The 26,636-nt window shown below is 34.6% G+C and overlaps 1 protein-coding gene, 1 long non-coding RNA gene and 4 other non-coding genes across 9 annotated transcripts in view; 5 read left to right on the top strand and 1 right to left on the bottom strand.

The window, feature by feature from the left end:
* tei (teiresias) overlaps positions 1 to 26,636 on the top strand; it is a 281,205-nt gene that overhangs the window by 125,035 nt on the left and 129,534 nt on the right. The window lies entirely within an intron of this gene.
* LOC138139230 (uncharacterized) lies at positions 659 to 1,473 on the bottom strand. The gene is made up of 3 exons (XR_011162242.1): positions 1,337 to 1,473; positions 1,220 to 1,287; positions 659 to 809 (listed from the first exon to the last, which is right to left on the bottom strand). It is a non-coding gene; the product is annotated as an uncharacterized lncRNA (long non-coding RNA).
* Positions 6,799 to 6,869, top strand: TRNAG-GCC (transfer RNA glycine (anticodon GCC)). Its single transcript has one exon. It is a non-coding gene; the product is annotated as a tRNA-Gly (tRNA).
* TRNAG-GCC (transfer RNA glycine (anticodon GCC)) lies at positions 9,521 to 9,591 on the top strand. Its single transcript has one exon. It is a non-coding gene; the product is annotated as a tRNA-Gly (tRNA).
* TRNAG-GCC (transfer RNA glycine (anticodon GCC)) lies at positions 11,283 to 11,353 on the top strand. The gene has a single exon. It is a non-coding gene; the product is annotated as a tRNA-Gly (tRNA).
* TRNAG-GCC (transfer RNA glycine (anticodon GCC)) lies at positions 12,891 to 12,961 on the top strand. Its single transcript has one exon. It is a non-coding gene; the product is annotated as a tRNA-Gly (tRNA).

Consider the following 26,636-nt stretch of genomic DNA (forward strand, 5'->3'; position numbering starts at 1 on the left):
GTCATGCATGATAATAAACCAAACAATTTTTATATTTAATTTGAAAAATTATGAAAAAATGTTTAATATAAAAAAACTTTTTTCTATTATTGATTCAAAAAATTGAAATTCACGCATAGTTATCGGTGCCTGAAGTGGGTCATTTTCTAACGTGTATTTCTTTTTGCATTGTTAGTAAGATCGAAACCATAGAAACCATACAAAACAGTGTGTGAAATGCGATTTCACGCACACGACTATTTCTGTGTTTCACTTCACGCACTGTATTTTATTAGTTACCTAGCAACATGGTCACTGCATTGAAACTTCAGAGTTCCTTCAAAAATTTGAATTTTTAATTTCAATTTTTTGAATCAATTATAGAAAAAATATTGTTTATATTTCGTGCGTGAAGATGTTTTTGTGCATTCAAAGGCTTATACTGCCTCGACCTTCGTCTCGGCGTAAAAGACCTTTTCATGCACAAAAAACACTCTCTTCACGCACTTAATATAAAAATAACTATTATTTACAAGCTCCGAAGAAGATAGCAGCATGGCTATTGAAACGTCAGCTACCCAGCAATCCAGACGACCGCGGCACAACCCGGAAAACAATAACCCTATTTACTAGGCAGTGGCATAATAATTCGGAATGATTGTGATCAGGTTTGCAATTATTTACTTCATTATTTCCAGGATTTCCAAGAAGCAATTTTATATCCTGAAATACGTGTAGCGTATGGCAACATGGCTTTGATTTTTCTTTCTCATTTCCTTTGGGATACTTAAATGTTGCCACATTTAGTGTAACGAATAGGTCCATATCTTCTACAAAAAAGAAAATTGAATTTTTTAAACATTTTTACCTGATATTTGGTGCGACTCTGTTTCAAAATTTAGCAATATTGTGATGGAACAACATTGATTTTGCATAGATGCAACCAATAAACAGCTTCATAGCATAGCCACTACAACATTGTTACATAGCAACATTGGAAAATTTTAAAACAGAATCGCACCAATTATAATGTCTACTTAACAACGTACTGTTAAGTTGTTCCGCGAATTTTGGGACACCCAGTATATCGAAAACAGTTTAATAATGAATGATATTATTAAACTGTATAATATGATTCATTATTAAACTGTAACTTTTAGCTTTTGTTATCAGCCGTTTGACGTTAGGCGTCAAGGTAACGAATGAAGCTATGAAGTAAATTTAGTAAATATAACCTTACATTTTTGTGAAACATGTCTGTTACCAACCCAGGCGAAAGTCCCTAGTCTAATATGAAGGCTTGAACCGCTGAAATTTCAGGAATTAGTAAAGCAAAGTAGATAAAATAGTATATTACAGCTTCCCCATTGTAGCTTGAGCTGTGAGAGCTGGATGCGCAGTGGTCTAATAGCCCCTCCACTAATTCTGTCGCATTTCTTTGCCGCTTTCAATCGCTCAATTAGACATAACATAACAAACTACAACCGGCTGGAGGCTTTTCTGAAACAAAATTAATATTACTGAGTAAAATGAAAATGTTCATATTAATTTAACATTAAATATGTGTTTCAGATTGTTGTATTTTTTACTTATTAGCCTTAATAATATCGGGAGTTATCATAACGCCCGCTTATTATACGCTAGGGCGAAATGAATGGTGAATGGAGTTATACATCGGATATCACGGATATAAACAACTAGTTACAGACAAGTGAAAAATAAAATAACATTTAGTGCGATTCTGTTTCAAAATTTAGCAATATTGTTAGTGAACAACACTGATTTTGCATAGATCGAACCAATCAACAGCTTCATACCATAGCAACTACAACATTGTTATATAGCAATATCCGTAAATTTTAAAACAGAATTGCACCAATTATCATCTAGTAACTATTAATGGTTTCACATTTGTAAAATTTGCAGTGTAAGATTTACCACAGTAGTATATTATGTAGTCCCTGTTTTGTTGCTTATGTTTTTATTCTCACAGGGCGTAGGTAATATTTTATACACTACATCGAATCATATGTCATATTTAGTGTTTTTCAGGAGGAAAGGTCATAAATTCATATCAAAAGCATCATATTCCACAAAGCTCTCATGTTAACTTTTAAATTGATAATGGATTTCATAAACCCTCCGCTCGGGAAATAAACCGGTAATTAAACGTTTTGAGAGCCACTGTCACACTTCACCGGTTTATCGATCGCCATTAGGCGAAAACATGTGGTTCTATCCAATTACAGTATGTAAGAAGAAACGAGTTTAATCTACTAAAAGACCGGGTTCGCTGGAATGGACGAACAAATCTATTTTTTAATTATAGGTCCCTAGAAACTTTTTCATTCTGAAACTAATGAAGCATTTCTTTAATGAGGCAGCCATTGGGAATTTATAGCTGCATAATAATGTACCTACCGTATTCTAAAAACCATCTCCCTCGGTGGGCATTCGTGCTAGTTTAAATTGTACGCCAGTGGCTCGTGTAAACCTTTATTGTGTATTATCTTTACTGTCCTAGTTGCACCGTGTGATGTGTTTACTTTGACGCATGAATGGCGGCGAGGCAGAACTCGAATTGTTCCCAGGAGTATTATTCTTTATTTAAATACGAACGAGAATTCCAACTGGTAGGCAATACTGATAAGCAGTGACGAGATAAAAATTGGTGTAAAGGAAAATACCAGTTCGCGAAAGTTCGATTATTAAATCCTATATATTTCAAGCAGATAAGGATAAAATAAAATTTCAATACCACTTTATGAGGAAGATCGGGGTTTGATAAAATTTTATGAGTTAAATTGGGAACTATCAATTTTAAAATTACCCATAAAAGCTCCAGTCAACCGATCTACGGAATAGCTCCTTCTCATTTCCAAATATAGGTCAGTAATAATATTTCAAAATTTGATTATTCAATTCGTGATGGATGTCCTCATTAGTGTCAAATACGGTAACAGTTATTCACTACCGTGGAGAAAAAGTAATAGGTACCTATGTGTAGATGTATGAGTGTTTACTACTGTTACTTAAATTTTCAATTCTCGCAAGTTAAATTATAAATTCTGGCGTTGAAAGATTTTAGTACAAGTGATAGTATTTTCTGTGGTCAAAGGAAAAAGTTAATCCCCTTTATTAATTCTGTAGCCAGAGAGAACACATTATCAAAAATTCCTTTAACAAGAAAAGAGAATGTACAAAAAGCAGACTGAAGCATGCTCAAAGGAGATTATAGTATCCCGTGACCAAATAAGAACGTTGCCCCGAGCCACAAAAAGACCAATTGGTTAAATTAAAGAATAAAGGAGCTTTTTGTAATTTAGTCGGAGCTTATACAGTAAGCTTTGAATAAATGGATGGGAAAATTTAATACTGATAAACTTTATTAATTACATTATAGAGATACGGCTTTGTGGTGCTATCGCGAAGCGTTGTCGTCGTCTAGATTTATTATTTCGCCCTCCAGAAATTGAAATTATTCGAAATATTCATTAAGAACAAATCAAAATGTTATCATTTCCTCATCTCACTCCAGGCTAATTTGAATACTTTTCATTTATACGTAATAATTCTCTTCGGAATTGATGCTCGAGGTACCCTTTCCGACGAATATTTTATAAGGAACATTAACATTTGTGCTCTTATCTTAGTACTTTATAGGAATCGATAGACATTAAGTTCATTCGAATGGCCAATCACTGAACCACCTCTGTTCATTTTAATATCCAGGGAAGTGCTGTTATTCGCGAAACCCTCAACTTTGCCTCTCACACTTTACTCGTAATTTATCTGAACGAACTGAAATTGTGTCTCTCTGAATGGCCTGCATTTGTCAAGCACACACTTCCTTCAAACACAATGCTGCAAGTATAATAACTTCATTTAGATAGTAATAATTTCCTCTTGTAAATTTTTTTACTTCTGTCCGCTCTTTCACTGAAAAAGAACTTTACCGAAGTAAAGTTGAAATTTTCTTTAATATAACTTTTTGTTAAAGTTATACAAAAATTTAGAATATGCATTTAACTTTTTAAGAGTACATGACAATCATGAATACAACCATGAGCCCAAATTACAGACCAAGAGATAAGTTGGACTGAATATAAAGCAGTAAAATTTCTCAGAATATAGACATGAAGCTACACTTTTACCGACTGCTGCAGCACATTTACCCTACGGAAAGGCTATAGAGCTAATTTAAATTTACAAAACACGCAATGAATTTTATAAACGTGCCACGACACCCACTATAACTGACTTGGCTTTAAAATATTAGGTAACACGATAGAGATTCAGGTTTGAAAAAAAAAAAATACTTTACGTGTTCATTATTTTTTGCACTTTACGCAAAATAGAAATTAATAACAAAATGCAAATCGCTAACTCTCTTTCTTACTAGGTACAATAAATAAATTAAGTAAACTCGTCTGTAGTGTTGGACTTGAGTAGATAAATATTTATTCGCTACGACGATTCTCCTAAAATGTTTAACGATTAGTAGTTTCATATAGTTCATTAAAAGAAACACAATGGAAACTGCACGTTCAAACTTCAATAATGTACGAGTAGTTTCGGTAGAAATTTCAATGCCTAATTTTGTTTAAAAAAAGGAAATGCAAAGTAGTGTTTTTAACACATTCAGAAGACTACTTCTAGGTTTATGGCTGAAGTAAATTAAATACAGGTGTCCCGAAAATGGCGCACTTCCGATGCACTACGGTGTAGAAGAGATTACCATAAACTTCAGAAAAATGTTAAAAAAATTCTATTGGACTTATTTGTGGATTTGGCGATCTTTGAAAGTGGCACTTAACAGGTCAATTATTTCGAAATAAATGTATTTAAATTATCATGAGAACTACCTCTAATCGTATATATTATCACAAAGTACAATATAGCAATATTCATCCAGATATTCGTAGGGTCAAATTAAGCATTTCGAAAACTAATCTAAATGGAGTACGAAAAGTGTGGTATAGATTTATACGTGCTATGTAATTTTAGTTTATTTCATAGTTAATGGTCTTAAAATTTTGATTAATATTAAGTTATACAGTCTAGGCGTAAATGGCTCCCCTCGCCACTAGCTTTTGAACCAGCCAAGACGTCAGACGAAAACTGGATGAAGTGGTATCGAGGTTACGACTTTTTAAGATAAAATTGAATCGTGCATCTGCAAAGATGGCGTCGGGAGCATTGTTAACTTTGAAGTTTCAAATAGCAAGAGAGGTCATGTGATATATCATTTCAAAGATCTTTCAATTTTCTATCCAATAGTGGCTTGACTTTTCAATTCTGTCAGTTCGGTCTGGAGTTTGAATCGTTTGAATGTGGTTTCATAGACATGTCTCACCCTCTTCTAACCAAAACGTCATTTGTTTAGGTTAGATATAATTTTGTGAAAAAGAATGATATATAAATAGCAGAACAATAATAGCTATTAATATAACGAGAATATTATGCGATTTATAATATCGAGGACGTAGCCAGGTGACGAGGCGATTACGAGTAGACTTGCACAACGTCCGAGCGTTGTTTAAATCTCATACTATTCGAGTTATATTTCAAGCTTTATCGTATCATTGTATCTAACGTATTATGAGCGCGTAACTAATGTATTATTATGAGTAACTAACGTATGATAAGTAACTAAGGAAGCTGAGTTATTCGAATATTATGGACTTCATAATTATCAATAAATGTGTAACATAAAGTGATCACTGATCATAATAGTCAATGATATGATAAAAAACTTGGGCCGGTTGTATAAAAAGAAGTTAACGTCGTGTCAGCTAACAACGCGTCAAATCAGAAATCCGCCCATTTGATTGACTGATGCAAATTCAATGTTAAATATTCCCCAATCAGATCGCTTGACATTATGTTAACTTTAACAACGAACTTGACATCGCTTTATAACTACGACAACTGGGCTTTAATGTGATTCTACTTAAAGAAAATCAAAAAATATGTGTCTAATTAAATGTGGTCACTTAACCAAATATTCAAAATGTTCTCTCTACACCTTTTGGCGATAGAATAATCTGTTTTGACATTCCATATGCACATTGTCATATATGTCTGGGTCTGGCCACACACATTTGACTTAATTCGGATCTTCCACTGATTCGAGTTGGGTAATGTAAACCTATGATTATAAATATCTCGATAACATAAATTCGAAAAGCTTTAAATGGGGTGAAAGAGCAGGACAACGTTTACCAACTAACCTATTTTGATATTTGATCCAGGTAACCTCGCACAGGCTGAAAATAGTATGGCGGAGCTTCCTCCTGTTCGAAAACACTGTGCACCAAAACATGTTCCTGAATAGCATTTTTACTCGAAATTTAATTTGAATATGAGAGTGAAACAATTCATTCAGCATAGGTACTCATGAAACATATCACAACTATCAAGACCTTTCGAGTGATGTAGCACATGATCTCTCTCGCTATTTCAAATTTCGAGATTGACAGTGCCCTCAGCACTATCTTTGCAAATTAATGTTTCAGTTTTACTTAAAATAAAATTACGCTTAATATCATTTGGTCCAGTATTTGGTTCAATAGTTAGGAGAGGAACGAACTACATATTTACAACTTCACTTTACACTGTATAATACCGTGCGATCAAATAAAAAAAAAAAAATCAGAGTAGGCAAAAATGGTGGTTTGAACCAATCAAAGCATTAGAATAGCACAATCCAGGTAACTCGATTTTTTTTTAATTGATCGCACATTAGTTAAACGAATAAGCTAAATTGCCTTAACCTTAATGATCCAGTTATAATGTTTAAATAAATAGAAGTACAACGCATCGGTGGTTCAGTGGTAGAATGCTCGCCTGCCACGCGGGCGGCCCGGGTTCGATTCCCGGCCGATGCATTTCTTTTCTTTTTAATATCTAAAGCATGATAAAAAGATATTGTTTACAATTTAAAAAAATTAAATGTAATAAAACACGAATATTTTCTTTCATTAAATAATTGAATTGATATTGAATGTTAAATTATTGTTAGTTACATTCCTTTTACGCTAAACGATGAGGAAAAGCGGAAAGAAAGTAAAAATTGGCAAATAGTGATATTCGATATGATTCATGATGTTTCTAAAACAATTTAAATGAATTACATTTAAAACAATTGCTATGATCCAGAGAAAGTCTACCTATATGAAAAAAAAACCACTAAATTAGCATTGATTAGGTGCTAAACGCGAACCCTTTTGTATGATCACTTCAACTAAAATTTAAACAATACAATAAAAATTAAGCCAGTGTAACGAGTTTATTGCAAGAATGAATATTACACTACGTTCTCGTTAATTCTGACAAAAATTAGGTTAGAAATCGAACGTGTCACTTTGCCGAGGACTCAGATAGAAGAGAGCGAAGTAACCAAGATGGCGATCCGAGAGCGCAGATGGAGCGCAGGCGGTGGGGAATGGGACGCTGAACAGCGTCCTCTGTCTTCTTTCTTCCAATGGCGGCAGTCCTCGTCCTTGGTTTTCTCTAGGGCCGGTCCGGTACGGAAAGCTCCTTCGTTCGACGTTACTTCGTCTTGGGGGCGGTCATCAAATTTCGGATTCCGCTTCCCGGGGGCGATCTCGTCTTCGAAGAGGTACGAGACGTGGTATTTACCCAGGGAGCGCTCCAGGTTATCTACCGCAGTCACTACATAGGCGACAGAGTCTTTCTTTTCTGTTGTTGTGTAATTCTTCTCTGTTGGTGTTAACAACCGGTTCGCGCACTCCACAGGTCTTTGTCCGGGCCCTCCCCCTGCATTAAACATTCCCTCAATGTGTGGGAGCTGGCATCCGTTTTCAAAGTGTACGGCAGGTCTTCGATGACACTTTCCTCCACCACTCTTTGGATTTCCTCCTTAAGGACTGCTTGCCGCTGAAGGGCCATTCGATACCGGGTGATACCAATGGGGCGATCATCGGTCAAGGTGTTCCGCGTATGGTGTGGATTCATCGCTCTTCTCGAACACTTCTTTGTGTGAATCGAGCAGTCGAACAAGTTGGTCTTTCTGAACCTCGTCATCTCACAATTGCTCGAGTTGGACAGTGCTTGCCGCCAGCGACACTTCCTTTTCACTACTAGGCGGGCCCAATTAGACTGGCCTCTAAAACGCCACTGTATCCTTGGAAAGTCCAAGATAACGTCAGCCGCTTTGATGAAGTCGACCATTCACTTGTATCTGTACTTTGTAGACTTCAGTAGCTATCTCCACAGGTTCTTCATCCGCCATCGTCAACTCTTGCGTCAACCTAATGAACGGCGTTTTTATAACAAATTGTCTGCCCTGGAGTTGTTCGCGTCGTGGTTCCCTGGCGTGCAGGGGTGGCTTCCTGACTCCTTCGGGCGGGTTTTGGTTCCTTTTTCTATTTCAGGGATTTCTTCCTCTTTCAGGGCGTCCTCAGCTCCTCGCGTCTCTGCGATAAACGTATCGAAATTGTTCGTTCAATTCATCGCGGGGAACCAACCTTCGAATTTTGCTACTGAAAAGCCCATAAATCATGTCGATCTGGTGGATCTCGTGAAGGCGAGGCGTGGGGGATAGGTTCGACAGCAAGGCCCTCGGGTTGTTTATGAACATGGCCACAGCCTCCGTGTCCCTCTGTTGCCGGGAAAGCAGCTTCCTAAAAATTTTGTAGTTTCGTTTGACCTCACCAAAACTTCGCCGCAGCGCGTCGGTCACCGTCTCCCAGGTGTCCATGGTGGCCTTGATTCCCTGTCACCAACCAACTTCAACAGTATCGCCAACCCTTTCACTGCATTCGAGTTGGAGACAGCGACGCAGTCTTTATATATCGTCACGGCATCGATGAAAGCTGCAACAGATTCTCCTTTGGCTCCTGAGAACCTACTTTTGCAGTCTGCAAAATTTCCACTTGTAGTAGCGAGCGTCAGGTCTCAAACTGCTTTGAAATCATCACGAGGTTTCCTGACGTCGCGGTTCCTGGCATCCTCGTTGTTTGTTGCGTACCTGATCTCAAGCCGTATACTCATTCTCAAATGTTCTTGACCACGAGGAGCAAAATCCCTTATTTTCTTTTGCCGTGCGCGACTCCCAAGGCCAACTTCGCGTGGCGCTCAAGGACGACGGCTTCACTAACGAATGACCACGTGCTACTTTCCACGTGCAATTTCACTTTTCCGCTCTTCTTTCGCAGTATGGATTTTCGGTTTCTTCAGTGCTTCTTTTCTTCTAAGCGCGGTTTCTCAGACGAATCCCAATGTAACGAGACGACCCATAGAGGACGGGGTTCAACGTCACATTCCCCACCGCCTGACGACCTGACGGATCGCCATCTTGGTTACTTCACTTCGCTCTCTTGTCTCCAGCTCCACAGCTTGTCTCTTCTGTCTGGGTCGTCGGCGAAGTGACACGACACACTCTTAACTTAACTCCAACTTTTATTTGAATTAACGAGAACATAAAATAATGTACTATTCATCCTTATAACAGTGTGAATAAGCTAAATTTTCTTAAATGATCCGGTTATAATCTTTAAATGAAGACAGGTACAACGCATCGGTGGTTCAGTGGTAGAATGCTCGCCTGCCACGCGGGCGGCCCGGGTTCGATTCCCGGCCGATGCATGCTTTTTTTTATATCTAAAAGCATAATACAAGTTGTAAAGGGTGTTTTTTTTTTAATTTGACGTCGAAGTAGGCGTTGGAGAGTCGATTGAGAGCGCACCATTCGTGTAAAAGCGTAAGATTTGAACAGCTGATCCGTGATCCGTAACCTGTATAGCGCGTTCACAATCGACAGTTCAACGCCTATTTCGACGCCAAATTTAAAAAAACACCCGTTATATTCACTAGTAATATCCCGAGTGCATGTCAAAATATCGACCATTTGACATGCACGAGAGGATATTTTGGCAGACTATTTCCTGAGAAAAATTTACATGATAAGTAAGTACAAATAAACGTAATTCTTTTTAAAATATAAAATTAATACCAAATAATTTTTTAATTAGGACTACGCGAAAATTTGGCACTAGTGCAAATTATCGATAATTGCACTAGTGCAGTATTATCGCTGTAATTCGATCGCTATTGGCTAAAATTCAAATATTCGAGCTTGTTGATTGGCTTCAATTTTTCGAAGGAAATAGTCTATAATTTACAAAAATTAATAGTATATTACATTACGAGTGGAGAAAATAAAAGTTTTACTCACGCGTGTGTCGAATTTACACACGAGGCGAAGCCGAGAGTGGAACGACACTCAGGTGAGTGATTTACTTTCCAACGAGTGCTGTATAGCGTTTTGTTCAATCATGCAATTAAAATTTCAAAAGATTTTAATCGTAAAATTTCCGTTATGATTCTCATAAAACAAACAATAATTGATCTGGCAAAAAAATTATAATTTATCGCAAAAGTGTGTGCAAACTTTAATTCACATTACTAAGAGAATATAGAGGAAGAAGACGGTGTGCTTGTACCAAATGATATTCTTCAAGAAGCTAATGCAGCCACATTGAATCTACTCCCGCAAAAATCTAAAGACAGACACATCAAGGAGTTGGAAAAATTTTGGTCGTGGATGAAGAACACAAACGTAAATATTGTAACCGAAGAAGTAGTGGCTGCTTATTTCAATGGATTAATAGAAAAATACGCTGCCCCTTCCCTGTGGTCTACATTTTAGATGCTTAAATCCACCCTATTTGTTTTTGAGAAAATAGACAAGTAAGTTCATGAAACTTACTTGTCTATTAAATGATATTATTAAATGATATTATTATTATTAAATGATATTATTAAATGATATTATTACCATGATAGTGCCCACGGCAATCTTCGCATTTTGTGTATTGTGATGCGCCTCGAATAATTTATGACATTTTACAATAATTTCTGAATTTATTAAAATTTGTGATAAGATGGTAGTGTTAGAAAAAATGTTGAGATAACACGTGTTTTATAGTTTAAAAATCTCGGTCTAAACTACGACCTCGATTTTTAAATCGTCTATAAAACACTAGTCATCTTAATTAATAACTATTTTTTTATTGGTAACCAATTTTGCTTATTTAAAACACGCCTGAGCGTGTTTAAATCGAACTTTAAAAAACGCTCTTTTCCATGGCAACATCGCGCGTTTTCCATGGAAACATCACCAAACCCGAGAGGACCGGAGAAACGTGAAGTCTAAATGTTAACTCATTTAACATTAAAAAAATATATACCTACTTTAATATACTATAAAAAGTTTCAATAACCATAATTTTTCTAAAAAACCTGGTTAGAATAATTTAAATAAACAAATGTACCAAGCATCGGTGGTTCAGTGGTAGAATGCTCGCCTGCCACGCGGGCGGCCCGGGTTCGATTCCCGGCCGATGCATGTTTTTTTTAATATTTAAATATTTCGATATTGTTTATAATTTACAAAAATCGAACATTGACCAGGAATATTTTATCTTTATACATAATTTAATTAACATTGAACTTTTGCCTAACGTTTATCTACTGACCGGGATTTAAAACTTCTCTGCGATCAAAGGAAAAATTATTATTAGTTACATTGTTTTTACGCTGTACGAGGGTAAGGCGGAAAAGAGTGATAATTGGGAGGTGAATCAGTATGTAGATCGCTTGTTTTTTTAGTCTACATCAGAAAAATTGTAGGTACAACTTCTAACTACAGGAATCTGGAAGCTCCACATATTTCAGTCTTGCCGTCTACAATCTACATGACATCAGTTTTATGACTGATTGTACTATTACGATCATAAAATTTTGGACATCAAACTTCTGTCACATTAAAAAAATTACTCTAAATCATGCTTTATTGAAACTGTCACATGAAAGATGAAATTGTTGTCAATTTGACACCGGTTCAAAATATAATTTTTTTAATATGCGAGTACATTTGGGTATTTGTTTTATATTTTTTATTAATTGAAATCTCGTTCTATTCCATTTGTCTGATTTTTACAACTTTTTGAATATTTTGTCGGTAAATCTGACATTTACATTTTCAAAATTGACACAATCAAAATTGAGGTTATTAATACATAAGGGTCGTTTTAGAATGTATGACAGCACGATGACATTAGTGTCCAAAATTTTTTGATCGCAATAGTACAGGGCAGGTCACGTAAGGCTTGTTTCTGAATTTATTTTGTACGCAACTAAAAATACTAATGACGCTGACTACTTGATACCGTCTATAATGTGATTTAATTTAGTAATTAACGTAGGTATGTAATTTTGCTAAAAATGTCAAAATGACGTTTTCCTGTTCTGATTAGTGAAATCAAAAATTAAGTTCATCAACTGTCATTTTGACATTTTTAGCCAAATTACATACCTACGTTGATTACTAAATTAAATCACATTGTAAACGGTATCAAGTGGTCTGCGTCATTAGTATTTTTGGTTGCGTACAAAATAAATTCAGAAATAAGCCTTATGTGACTTGCCCTGTATAGTATTTTTACCCCTAATAGAAATATTGACTAAAATCATAAATCACACCAAAAAAGAAACAGTTTACAAACTAACTTACAGCTTACAGATATTGACACTTACAGGTAAGGAGGTAAGAAACCGGTCAATATTGCCCGTTGGGTGCCAGCAAATCTAGGGCTGAGGTTATGATCTGTTTCTTTGTTGGTGTGATTTATGATTTTAGTCAATATTTCAATTAGGAGTTAAAATACTACTATACACAACTAAATTTTCAAGCTGCTGTAAAGGTTTTTTTCATATTTACCCTAAATTAACATTCTGTATTTACATAACCACAAAACCTGGTTAATTAAATGTGTGTTGATTTTCACAAGAACACCGTGTTTTTGTAATTAAAACACTTTTTTCTTAGTATTCTGATTTATATTCGTTACAGTGAATTTTTTCAACGCAAAATTTATTATCGAGCATTGGTGGTTCAGTGGTAGAATGCTCGCCTGCCACGCGGGCGGCCCGGGTTCGATTCCCGGCCAATGCAAGACCTTTTATTATACTTTTAGAATTTGCGTCTTTAATAGATTTAAAAATTTTTTTTATCAATATTTCAGTGTACATGTTATTGTCATTTACTTCCAATATTAATGCTCAAACTTTACTTTTTAACATCTGTTGCAGATGTAGTTGCATCCGTTACCTTGAATTACCAATTAATACAAAATTCCCTAGAATTTGAAAATTCTAATTTTTTTATTTAAAGATTAAAACAAGGGTGCAAATTCTAAAAAATAACATAAAAAACTCGTTTTATAAGGGCATTGGCGCACTTGTCCCATAGAAAACTCCTCTACGGCTCGTTTTCTACACTTGGGACTCGTGCACCAAATCAAACCTTATAAAACTCGTTCTTTAACATACTATTTTATGCTAACAGAAGAATATTAGCCTAAGGGCGTCCGTTTCGGCGCAGGGACGCGAGGGTCGCGGGTTCGATTCTGACCCAGGGCGAAAAAAGAAGGCTATATTCTATCTCGTGATTCGGAAGTCACGTTTAAGCCATTGGTCCCGGTCTATTGAGTTGGTCATCATGCCCCTCATAGATTTGTAAACCAGTCCTAGACTGTGAAACAAATTTATAACTGTGAAACAAATTTATAATGACGCAATATTCGCCCAGCATGGTAAGTGAAGACTGCTGATAAACATAGCTGCCCCGTATCATTTTTTTCCTGATCATATTGTATACGGAGCAAATCTTTACGATTTAACTTTTTTATAAAAATTCTTTCTGATAATTTAGATCAATATTTGATTTATCACAATAGTTAATCGTTTTAGATATTAAGGAATACCTACTTAACTAGTTCATTAAACCTATATTCTAAATTCAGTTGTTGGAATTGGTGTCATAATTTCAAGTTCTTCATCTTGAAATAGTCATACAGGCTGAAATCGAAATATATCACAATATTAAAACCCTAGGATCTTCAGCCCACTTTAGATAATCACGTGCATTCAGTTTTGCCACATGAGGGCAGAAATGCCATGTACAGTTCAAGCACAAAAATTGAGTACGCCACTGATATCACGTTAAGAAGAATAGTAAGATTGAAAAGTTATCGAATGCAACGCAAAAAAGGTGCAAAAAGTTTTGTTATCGCGGGTGCTAGTACCGCGTGCAGATTAGTTACTTTCAGTGCTACCTTCGGCTATTGTTTGCTTGGAATTTTGCGTCTCGTGTCATTAATCAAAATCATGAAAAATTATACCAATAGTAGAATGACCGAAATGGGCAAAATGGTACTTATTACAGATGTGCATATGGTGTTGAACACAAGCTTTGTGTCACGAAAAGTTTCCGGTGCGCCATTTTTCTACAAACGAGTGTGGACAGGGTTTCAAATTAATTGACATACTAATTTTTGATACCAAAATGTTAGTATATCCTGTTCACGTTGGATTGAACATCAGTGGTGCAAATCGCACACATTTGGCATTAGCTTTCATATGAGTTGTCATAGTAACAGGTCAGGTCATTTGGACCACTGATGTTCATTCCAACGTGAACAGATATTAATTTACTACGACGACCCTCGATGGGTCATAATTCCTGATTGACAATGGTCGCTTACCGCAAACAATCAGTTGTAAATCATAACTGGCGGTACGGTCCTGGATTTGTAAGGTATTGGAGACCCTTGTAAATCAAACTTTACCACCTTTTGATGATTTCCGTCATTTTAAAATACTCGAGTCCAATTTTTACCCATTTGCGATGACGTCATTATCTAGTAACTTCCCGTATGTTTGAACTTGGATCTGCAACAAATTTGAATTGATAAAAAATAGCTATTAAGTTTCAGATTTGTTGACAATTGCTTCGAAAGGTTATGTTTGCAATCAATGTAATGAAAGAAATTGAAAGTTGTCAAATTAACAGGAACATAAAAGAACCACAGAATAAATAGACGTACCGTTTTTTTTTCTGTCGTTTCAATAGATAGAAAGCGAGGAAGCAAATCGTGACGTCACCTCAAAAGGGTAAAAATTGGACTATACCATAAATATGCTACTACTTTGTTCATAGATGTTAAATGTCGATTTATTCAGTTATTATCCTGATTTAAATGCCAACTTTAGTATAATCAAAATCGACATTGTCCTGTAGGTGAGATTGTAAGAAAAAAGTCCGGATTGCTTTATTACTTTGATAATATCAAAGTTAAATTTCACATTTATTTTACATATTTATATATGTTTATAAAAAATGTTTCGGCCATTTCGTACATCGGAAATTGAAGATTATGCTTTCTAAATTTCAATTTTTTTGACAATTAAAAAAGGGTTTTATCTCAAATATGCTATACGATGGTCCACTCTGTATAAGATAGCAGAACCCAAATCTTCGATATCTCCCATTGTCAAATTGGTAATTTCATTATATCGACAAACGCCGGTCATACCTAGTATCCATATACCTAATCTACAATAATAATTTAAATCTTCCTCTAGGGAACTCAGAAACTTTACCTCTGCAGCCAGATACTTTTCGTCAGGAGCAATTACATATACCGTGAGTTTTTTATTTTACTAAACATAGGACTCATCGATTTTTAAGTTGGGTTGCCTGTTTCAAATGAACTAACTTGTCCATTTTAGAACTGAACATAGCCATTTTACATTGTATGTTCAGCGAAATAAAAAACGCAGTGTATAGAAATCATACACTTTTCTCCGAGGACTGTCATGGTAATAGATCTGCATACAGTTTGCCGCGATCTGCGTCAATTCTGGAGCCGTGCAATGCATTTCGTTTTCAATAGCATCGGACATATTTCAGATATTCTATAAATGTAACAAAACTTATCAAAACGTGAATAGCAAACGATTACAACTTACAACTGTTTATTTTTTAACACTGAAGATCCATCTTGCGCTATTTTTGACATTTGACATCTGATTTGACATTCATGGACACGCCCAGAACGGTTGACTCGTCTTACACCACAGTGAAACCCGTTAAATAGTGGGTAATAATTTCCTTATTTCGTTTTTTTAGAGACTTTTTTAATAGGGATAATTTAATTTATAATATTTCGTGTAATTGATATGATTATTGTAATTGATAAATAAATCGTGACAAATGTTTAAAGTGACCTTACATTTAACTCGGTCGAGGCGCCTGTGGACACTTCTACTCCTAGGACTTGAAGTGTTTCTACTCCGCTCTGAAAAAAAAATGCCACATTAACCGTTTCTATGGAGATACACAAAGGCGCTTGAAGATGAAGCTTATTTTTAACCAAATATAAAGAATACACTCTTTCTTCATTTTTAACGATAAATAAAAAAAAAACACTTTCTAAACGACTTATTTTTATATTCATACATATTTTTTTTTCTTATTAAATTTTAAAAAACTTCGTTTCTATTGACTTTGATATTGGTTGCCTTGAAAACATTCTGCATCAGGTTCTTCATAAATTTTCAGGAAATTCGGCGAAAGAATTTGAATGGCACCACTCAGAATGATCAAGTAGTTTGAAGTTATCTATCTACGTTTTCCCATTTTAGAACTTATAAAATAAGATGATTTATGTAAGAGAAACCGAAACAAACAGAACAGAGTCTGCGCGTATATCATCACACAGACAGAAAAGTGTAGTACGTATATCAACTGTGCCTGAAGATTATTGAATTATTTTCAAATTTATCAAATCAGATCATCCTTTAACGTTTTGATTAATTCGTTTTGATATATTTATATACGTTTCACAAATCGTAAATAGGCACGTATAAAAGGTAACGTGTCTGGCATGACGATCGGTTCTGTAGTTCCTAAAATCGGCGGATGTGATACGATTGTCTACTAATATTTTTTGGAAATAAGAATTTCGCGCAATTATAAATCTTGTTAGGATTTGTTTACTTAACTAGGGAGAGAATTAATCACATCCATTTTAATTACGCCTGACATTAGATATTGTACACAACCACCTAGTCGCGTACCGTGGAGTAATTTATAGGAAACCGAGCCATTGCTGAGCTGAGGAAATAGTGAATAAATGGAACAATAACTCAACCGATTCGGATAACGAGAATGGGGTAAAAGCGTAGTACGCACGACGTTTAGCGAGTTCTAAGATATCAACCATGAAATATTTTCCGATTTGTGATCTATCTTTTGCTGAGACATCAGCCAGATATTTCAGTGGTATTACTAAATTACTGGAAAATGTTTACATTTGAAAGGATAATATCATAGGTTCAAATGAAAACTATTTTTCAATGAATGGTCATTTATTGGTATCAATAAATCTGAAATTTGGTTACTGCTTCTGTCGCAATCAATTACTCAGCGAAAATTTTTTATTGTATAAAATTAAGATCCGGGCAGTAATAAAATATGTACCTCTATAGCAATAGTTTTTTCACGGTCGTGTTTTTAAACGTATTTACTTATCAGCATTATTGATATATCAGGTAAGTTACATTCACAAAACTCTGTCTAGTTTCTATAGAAAACAAGATCAGTGCGATTATGAAATATAACAACACCAATGCTGTTATGTAAAACAAAGAACAATAATTTAATAAGTAACAACCAAGACAAAAACATTGTACAGCTTGCCCATTGTAGCTTGAGCTGTGATGGATGCGCAAAGTTGAATAAAGAGGTCCGATAAAGAGATCCTGGAAGCAGCAAAGAAATGCGACTAAATCAGTGTTAGACCAGTGCGCATCCGACTCTCACAGCTCAAGCTACAATGGGGAAGCTGTACTTACACACATATGTTACGAGTATGTTCGTCAAATGTGTCAAAATTAGACATTCTTTTGCCTTTTTATTGATAGTAGTATGTATACGCTACATGGTTGTTAAGTGCCTATAACAAAATCTCGTAAAGCGAAAAAACTAAACTGCGTCTCATTTTTTCGTAGCGTGATATACAGTAACAAACTCATAACGAAATAAGTGAGCTAGGATTTGTATTTAAGAGTTTGTTCTAAAATAATTAGAGGAGCCAATATCCGAGGATTTTTACTTTTACACGTAAAGTGCCTATGTACCAAAATTAATTCTACACCCGGTATATCTCCTTTCTGATTCGGATAAACATTGAACCACTGTGAAATGTGTCACTCAGATCAATTTGTGAACTTCACGGAATTTCAAATCCAACTGCAGTTCATGTTATCGTCAATCAGCACCTGAAAATTTTTGCGCACTTTGGTCTGGTGTAAAAATCGCGCTTGCTGATATTTTTAATAGTTTTCAGATTTAAATAAACAATCCTTAGTTATGTACAGATTTAGGAGATTTTTTTACTCCAAAAAGTGCACTATAAAAGTTTTTTTAATAAAAACGTGGTATAACTTCTCCAGCGAGAAATTTATATACAGCCTGTGCATTATCAAACTCGAACATAGACAATTAACATTGTATTGAACGTTTCTGCTGATTCCTGCTCGCCAGTTGAACTTACAGGTAAGGTAATGGTATCAATAGAAAGATAAAATTATTGCGCTTGAAATGGTACTAATAATAAGATTAAAGGTGCTATTTTTATTTTAAAATACTAATTTAAAACTTGGCGATTTTTAAATATGACGTGCCATGATTTTCAAATTGGAGAGCATTTGTCAAAAAATTTAGTAATTTGTTGGGTAAAGTCAGCGAATTTCGGTAAATTACTGTCAAAATTATTTACGGAAAAATGAATAGTTACTCCATACAGATTAAGACTAATTTCTCTTGAAGTAAGTTTATGTAAATCGCGGATACTGAATATCCTCAGGAAGTACAAAGATCATCCCTACAAGACACAGTGTCTTCAACAAATTTTTGCTGTTGATGAAGAAAGTAAGAGTGAAACCTGTTGTGAAATACAGGAGCGTGCTAATGATCGTCGCTTTCTGTCGACAATTTGCTTCACAGACGAATCTACTTTTACACTAAATAACGAACCAAATGTTCAAAACACGCGATACTGGGCTCAACAAAAACCTCGGTCTCTTCAAAAAATTCATATCTGGGCTGGGACTTTTAATAACATTTGAAATAAAGGGAAATTTAAATTCAGCAAATTATTTAGATTTATTATTAAGTAAGGTAGGAACGGCATTGTAATTTTTTCAAAGAATTTATAATAAAAACTGCTTAAACAACAGTAATTAACAAATTACTTTAATATTATAATTTAATTCTTTAATATTATTGATGTATCGAAATAATGGCATAATATCTATAAACTGAATGCACAGTGTTAATTGCCTATGTTCGACTTTTAAAGTGGACACCCGGTATATATGTACCTATCTAATTTACGCTGGTCTCAACAAGTTCTTGTAGCATAAACTGAAAAACATCTCTAAACCCCAACAGATCTACTGTTAGGAGATCGTGATGCATACTGTGTCATTGCTGAAAACAATTTTTACTATCTCCTATAATTTAGTTAATGTGTTCTTGGACAGACTCAAATCCATCGTTTCATTTTGCTAAAACTGATTTATTATCAAATAATTTACCCTTCTTTAATTTTTTCCCATCATTCTTACAACTAATTTTCACAATTTTAAGTGATTCTAATTGGACGTTGGATACTGCGTAACAGGGACCTCAAAATCAAGCAAAATCTGTATAATTCAACAAACTACGGAACTGCTATGATCAAATTTCTGATTTTATGTACAGTCATGTTCAAATAAATCTGGAACAACTGTTGTAACGTAACTTAACTTCACTTGTGCGTATAAATCTGGGACAACTTTTTTTGGGTTTTAAATGTGACTTTGAGCAGTTAATTAATTAATATTTTATTAAAAAAAATATGTTGGCTAAAATTGGCAATGGTCGTTAGTTTATAAAATAGTCAGAGTTTATAAATAAACTGCTATTATTTCACCCAGCACTGTGGGCAACATTATTTAAATAATCTAGTCTATAAAAATCTAAAATCAAGGAAGTAGGTATTACTGGTGAGTACATAATTAAATATATTTGTAAAGGAACATTTCAAAAGTAATTACAATATTTACAAATTTGGTCAAGATCAGTGAAGACGTACGATCATTTATCATTTTTTGTGTATAAACGTATTCACTATCCAAACTTATTATGTAACATGTTTTTATCTTTTAGCATTTTGTGCCTTCTTGGAGTTTATTACAATAAAACGATGAAAATCTTATAGGATATTCTGTGCATTATGTTATAGAAAGAACTTTCAAACTTTGCTATAATTATGCTTAAGTTTTAATTACAGTAATTACTGTAACAATATCCTTTTTACAAAACAATTCTTGGCATAATGCGATGTACAGTCGATGGCAAAAAAAAACGAGTACATCAAATTTTCTATAGTTTAATTCATCCTTCTTGTTGTCAATTTTTTGATGTTACCGAGACAAGCAAAATGTCAAAACTTTTCATTTCTTACGTCAGACATAATGATTAATGAGTTAATGACATTCCTTGTGTCAGACATAACCACATAACCTATTTGAAAAAGCATGCCATTAAAAATCAGAAAAGCCTGATTCACATGTGTTAAAAATAGGAAAATTCAATGCTCTTAATTTTTATGATGTACTCGATTTTTTTGCAACCGGCTGTACATAATATGTATAATATCCTTGATAGAAAGATAGAAACCATTTTAATTTTTTGCGTTGTTTTCAAACTGTCACGAACAATAAATAAATAAACGTGTTACGATAGCTACTCCATTTACGGAGGCATAAACGCCAACTTCTTAAATAAACAAGAATTATGATGGCATGTGTTGTATTAAATTGATAAGTAATTGATATTAAACGCTACTTCAGAAATAACAAGAAAATATTTCTAAGCGCGTGTGAAACGCATAGAAATTGCTCTGCCTACAACAGCTGTAGGGAATAAACGTTCAAGTAGGCATTGCTCGTAAGTATATGTAGTTTGTCCAGCGAGAGATTGGTTGACATAAAAATCACTAAATTCTACCTAGAGAAAGTAGTACCTAGCGCACATAAAATTTGAAATATGTATATCCTTCAAGCAGTAACATTTTTGCCCTCAAATTATGCTCTAATTAATGTATTGTCGTGCATTTTGTAGTGTTGAGTTGATTTAATACAATTTAAAATCTCCCAATCTCTCACTGAACGAAGTATATCAACTATCAACAATAATACAGGTATAATTTGTCCATTTGTCCAGGTATAATTGGTTGACATAAAAATCACTAAATTCTACGCGTAAAATTTGAAATATATCCTTCAAGCAGTAACATTTTGTGCCCTGAAATTATGCTCTAATTAATGAAATACCTTAACGAATAAGAGATAAAATGAATGAAAATATTACAGTTGTAGTATTTTACACGAAGACGTGTACTCTTGATAACTACTTGCGTCAAGAGTATTTAAAAGTAAAACCTTAACCAACAAGATCGTTTATATGTATATCAGTTTTATATCAATGCGAAATCAAACGACTTAATTTTGCTGGTCGTGAAATATCTACGAAATTGTTGTGTTCAAAATAGCGGAAGATCAGTTCCTGAAGCAAAATATGGGAAACTTCTTAGGGGGCTAGGAGTTAAAATAAAACAATTCCTTGGGTTGAAGGACGCCTGTATTTAATTTTTCAAATAAATAAAATCAAATACGTTCTTGTTTTCACCTGCAGTAACTGGTTAATTTCAAATTAAATTTCTGACTTCCACAAAATTATGAACAGTACTGCTCGAGTATGCTTAAGACATAATACGTAATATAAACATAAAACAAAAATGGACAACGAGATCGTCAAGGTTAATTTAAATTAAATCCTGAGACTTCCTGCAGACGTTTGTCTGAATGGCCTACTATCGTGCGCCAGCCCGAATTCAATTTGACTTATTAAAATATATTCTATTAACTTTACTTATTGAATAAACATCAGAAGAGCCTGTGACGGTAGAAGACTCTGAAGATTTTAAACAAGAAATATTTCATTGAAAAAAAACTAGCTTTACAGTACACAACTCTTGTCTTACTGCTCTGCACCATATCCTTGAGTACAAGATGAACTTGCTTAATATTGCAATGCAAGTCTGCTGTAACTGTTCTGGGGCATCTCGCAGTGACCTTTAAGAAAAATACTTTTAAGCCTTGACTAATCTGACCTAATCAATGATGATTTCAATAAAATTATGATATAATACTATTTTATGTTATAAGGTATGAAAAGCAGCCTCCAGTGGACTTTCAGTTGTAAGTTTTTCATTTATGAAAAATGAATAAGCACTTGCATCATCCTCTGGGCTGCTGGATTGCCAGCTACAGTCAAATAGCTTCGGGTTGCCTACAAAACAGTTTTAAAGCAATATAATTAAATAAAAAATATTATCTTCATACCTTTGCATCAGTCTAGATATTGTTCGTGATATCACTAAAGGGATTCATGTTTATAAATAGAAATGTCACTTAAAAAAGGCACTCGAAGATAAACAATAGGGAACTTATAGAACAGAAACAAACTAAAACAACTAACCAACTAATCTTAAAAACTTGGAAAGTTTAAACACCACAAAAAAAAATAGTTAAGCAAGAAATAACGAACAAAACACACATTACTCGGAGGTTAGCAATACAGAACTTAGTCAATACAAAGGAACAAACTAACTTATCCCAGATAATTAAGACGTTTTAAATACAACAAAATACCTCACTTGAAGACGAAAGAGCAAATAAACCACACACGGTGTTGACGATTCAAAATGACAGCGGCAACGACAACAGCTGAAATTTGACAATTTGCTGTGACAGCATAAATTGGCGTAGGATTACAATCCCCGCGAAATTATTTCAAAGGTACCACCACAATAATTTATTTTATTAAATTTTTTTGTATTCTATTCCAGTGCATTTTGTAGTGTTGGGTTACAAGCCTACAATTTAAATTCTCCCAATCTCTCGCTGGACGGAGTTTAGAATATAGCCTAAGGGAGTCCGTTTCGGCTCAGCGACGCGAGGGCCGCGGGTTCTATTCCAACCCAGGGCGAAATTTAAAAAAAAGGCTATATTCTATCTCGTGATTCGGAAGTCACGTTAAGCCACTGGTCCCGGTCTATTGAGTTGTGTGAAACAAATTTTAATACTATTGGATTATAATTTTAATCATTTGCTTTTGAACTGACATTAAAGCCGCTTAACTTGAGTTAAAAAGAGAACAATTTTTAGATATTAATCTTGTTGAACTGCATTATGATTGATACACCCCAGGTATATTCTCGATTTATTGTTAATTGGAAACGCAATAATTTCAGGATGTAAAATCAACCACCATTGACCAAATATTATGTATGTATGACGAAGGAAAAATGAATGTAACTGCAAGTTCTGCACGTTAACGAGCCACAACATGCTGCAATTGCGCAGGGCTCGGCGAAAAACCATTTTAACTATGTCATATCTTTAAATCGAAATCTGATGTCGTAATTTTATAAAACCGCAGATTCCGGATAAAAAAGCAATAACAATATTTCTAGTCGACATTTGAATACTTTTCCCAATAAAATACGATAGAAAAGTCTATTTTGGTGGAACGTGCGGGCTTTTGTGAAATTTAACAATTTTCTCCGTTCATATTGATTTTTTCCTTTATCGCCGAAAGAGAATAATTTCTTGTAGATTCTGTTTTATGGCGGCGCTTTGAGAAGGAAATTTTCGGTTCGGATGCCATGCAATAAAATTAAGAAAATATTTTATAGTTTCGTTTGTATTAAATTAAACGGCTTGAAAGCAGCCAGCAATGTTTTAAACGGCGTAAAAAGCTTGTGGCATAACTTGTTTAATGTGGACAATGAAAACCACTTAATGGAATCGATTCAGTAGCGACGATTTAATTAAAAAGTAAATGTGCTGGGGAAGATTAAATTTCCCTAGGAGAACAACACATGACCGCGGTTTTCTACTTTGTTATGGCGCGGAACTTGATAAAAACAAAACAGGACATTTTTTTCGAAATAAGCTTAATAGTGCACTTAATAGTGCTGTTGTAATGCAAGTTTAAATTTATCGAATCGAGTGAAACTCGACGTAAGGGGAAATGTATAAAATTGAGGATAATATAACCTCTGGAGGCTTGTTTGCACAGGCTCGGATTTATCCGAATTGTTTTCGGAATTGGCGATATCAATCTTTTAAAAACAACTAAGTTTACTTGCAGTCGTTTGTTCACCTTCCTTTGGGTATACGAACTCATTATCGACGTTATTGTGTCATTCGTCTTTCGTTTCGCTTCTGGAGTTACGTTTATTTCGCGACATATTTTAGCGAATAATGCGGTTAGCTCTTCGCGGTTTTTCGACCCTCTTAGAGCAGAATTTGGGAGGTTGCCCCTCCAATTATATTAATTATCTGCGGAAGCTCGCCGAACTTCGTTAATTACTACGTGAATGTACACGCAAAGATTGTGTATCTTCTCTTATTATTTATGATTCAATACATCAAACCGGCCTCAGGAACCATCCACTCTGATTAAAAACTGTTGAAATTCTCCCGCCGAATTAAAGCACGCAATAAAGAGTGCCTAAGCGAACACAACATCCATAATACCGAGCTAGATGAACGGATACAGGCTTCAATGTAAAGAGTACTTAATCAATTCACTGTCAAATGTAATGCTGACTGCTCGTATATCAAAGCCTGAAATTAATGAGTACGACAGCTGAAGCCATCAGTATCGGAATAAATTCGTATTTTATCATGTAAATTCGTAATTGACAGTCACTTCATTAACAAACTCTTTAAAAACGTAATGAGCTCCTTCACTCCACAACTTCACCGTTTCATTCTCAAAATGTAATCGACGCAACTAAAAAAAAAATCCAAACAAGATCACCCAGCTCCTCGGAGAACTAATTTAGTTTGAGGTCGTCTAACGATTTTCGTCACTTCAACCGTTGGTATTTTTAATACCAGAGATAAAGTGGATAACGACATCGAATTTTTCGAAACGATCCATCAAATTGCTAATCTAGTAAACCCTAATTAGATAGGAGGGCTAATTAATTATAAGGGAACGCGCTTGTTATAAATTTAAACAGTGCACGTTTTAAATTGTCGAATGTATTTCACTGCAGTGCTACAACTGACTACATAACGATCATTGCGAACTAGGGACACATTCGACGACAAATTGATGATGCCATTAGGAACAAATATAATGTAAAATGATACGCTGTGCGATAATGATACCTGTGCATACGGTTAGTCATTTCAGAAAAGTTGGGCCACATTAAGCGATTCCAGCGTAAAACTTGACAATTTACAAGTGTAAAAATACCTATATTTATCAATCATGTCTTTCATAGCCCCGTTCAACTTGAAAAAAGGTATATTTTACAATTTTACTGAAATGGTTACCTTGTACTAGCTGGACTTGTTGTAACATTTCTTGTTCAGTTCAAATCTTATTAAAATGTTCAAGGCACATGTGGCCTTGTAGAAGAGGGAAAATTTTTTGTGACGCGCTTGTCTTCATTACATTTTTAATAAACCTTGTTATCTATATACACTCACCGGCAGAAAAAGCGGAACACCATTATTATTTAAATCTATCGTCCCGGTGTGTGGTTGCTCTTTTTCAATCAGTCTCTTGAAACCTTCTAACAGCTCTGTGACGACTAGCAAGAGGAGCCTCAATAGCATTAGCTGCACAACGGAAACAACAACAGTCTTCAATCAAAGCTACTGCTCTGGCAATATTTACACCAGCTAGAGGCATTTTTTTACGTTCTGCACTTAAAGTCGAAGTTAACAACAATAAAAAATTACAAAAGTTATAAAAATCTAACCACGTTGCTTGATTATTATAAAAATGGTAAATTTAAGAAAAGAAGGTTTTTAAGCAAAAAATTTGTTTTTATGCGAAATTGCTAATAAAATAGCCTATGCTAATGTTCAAGGTTATGTTTGCTATCATTGCCTCCTGGTCAAAATACATCAAAATAGGTATTATGGGAATAATTTGTTGTTGACTAATTAGTGTTCCGTTTTTTTTGCCGGTGAGTGTATATAAAAATGAATCCCTATTTCCCTTGGTCACGGCATAACTTGAGAACGACTTAACCGATTTCATTCATCTTTTTTCTTAATGTTTTCTAATACTTCGTAGAATGTTCTTACGGAACGAAAAATTAAGAAAATTTCGCAAAAAAATGGAAAATTTGAGAATGAAATGATGTTCTTGGGTAAGCGCATCACTTCAGAACGCCTGGATCGATTTGGCTAATTCTTTTTTTTTATGTTTGTAATAGTCCGAATCAGGTTTTCATTAAAAAAAAATGGAAAAATTGACCGGAAAATTGGAAAATTCGGGAAAAGTTTTTAAAGTGCTTTTTTCTATGAGAACGGCTGGGACGATTTGGCTGATTTTTTTTAATGTTTGTGATAATCCGAATGAGGTTTTTATGTAAAGAAAAACTGGGAAAGTTGCCCGAAAAATTGGAAAATTCAGGAAAAACAGCAAAAATTATAATTTTTGTATGCACTCTCGATCATAACTGACTATGGGAACGACATGTGTATTTGATTGTTTTTTTTGTTCGATATGCTCCCGAGATGGAAATAGAAAAAAAAATCTGGAAGATTTGGAGAAAAATCTGGAAAAAGAAAATTTAAATAATTCTGAAAAACTGAAAATGCTTTTTTTGTATGAACTCAAGAACATAACCCAGGATTCG

Source organism: Tenebrio molitor, chromosome 1 (genome assembly GCF_963966145.1).
Source record: "Tenebrio molitor chromosome 1, icTenMoli1.1, whole genome shotgun sequence".
NCBI lineage: Eukaryota > Metazoa > Arthropoda > Insecta > Coleoptera > Tenebrionidae > Tenebrio > Tenebrio molitor.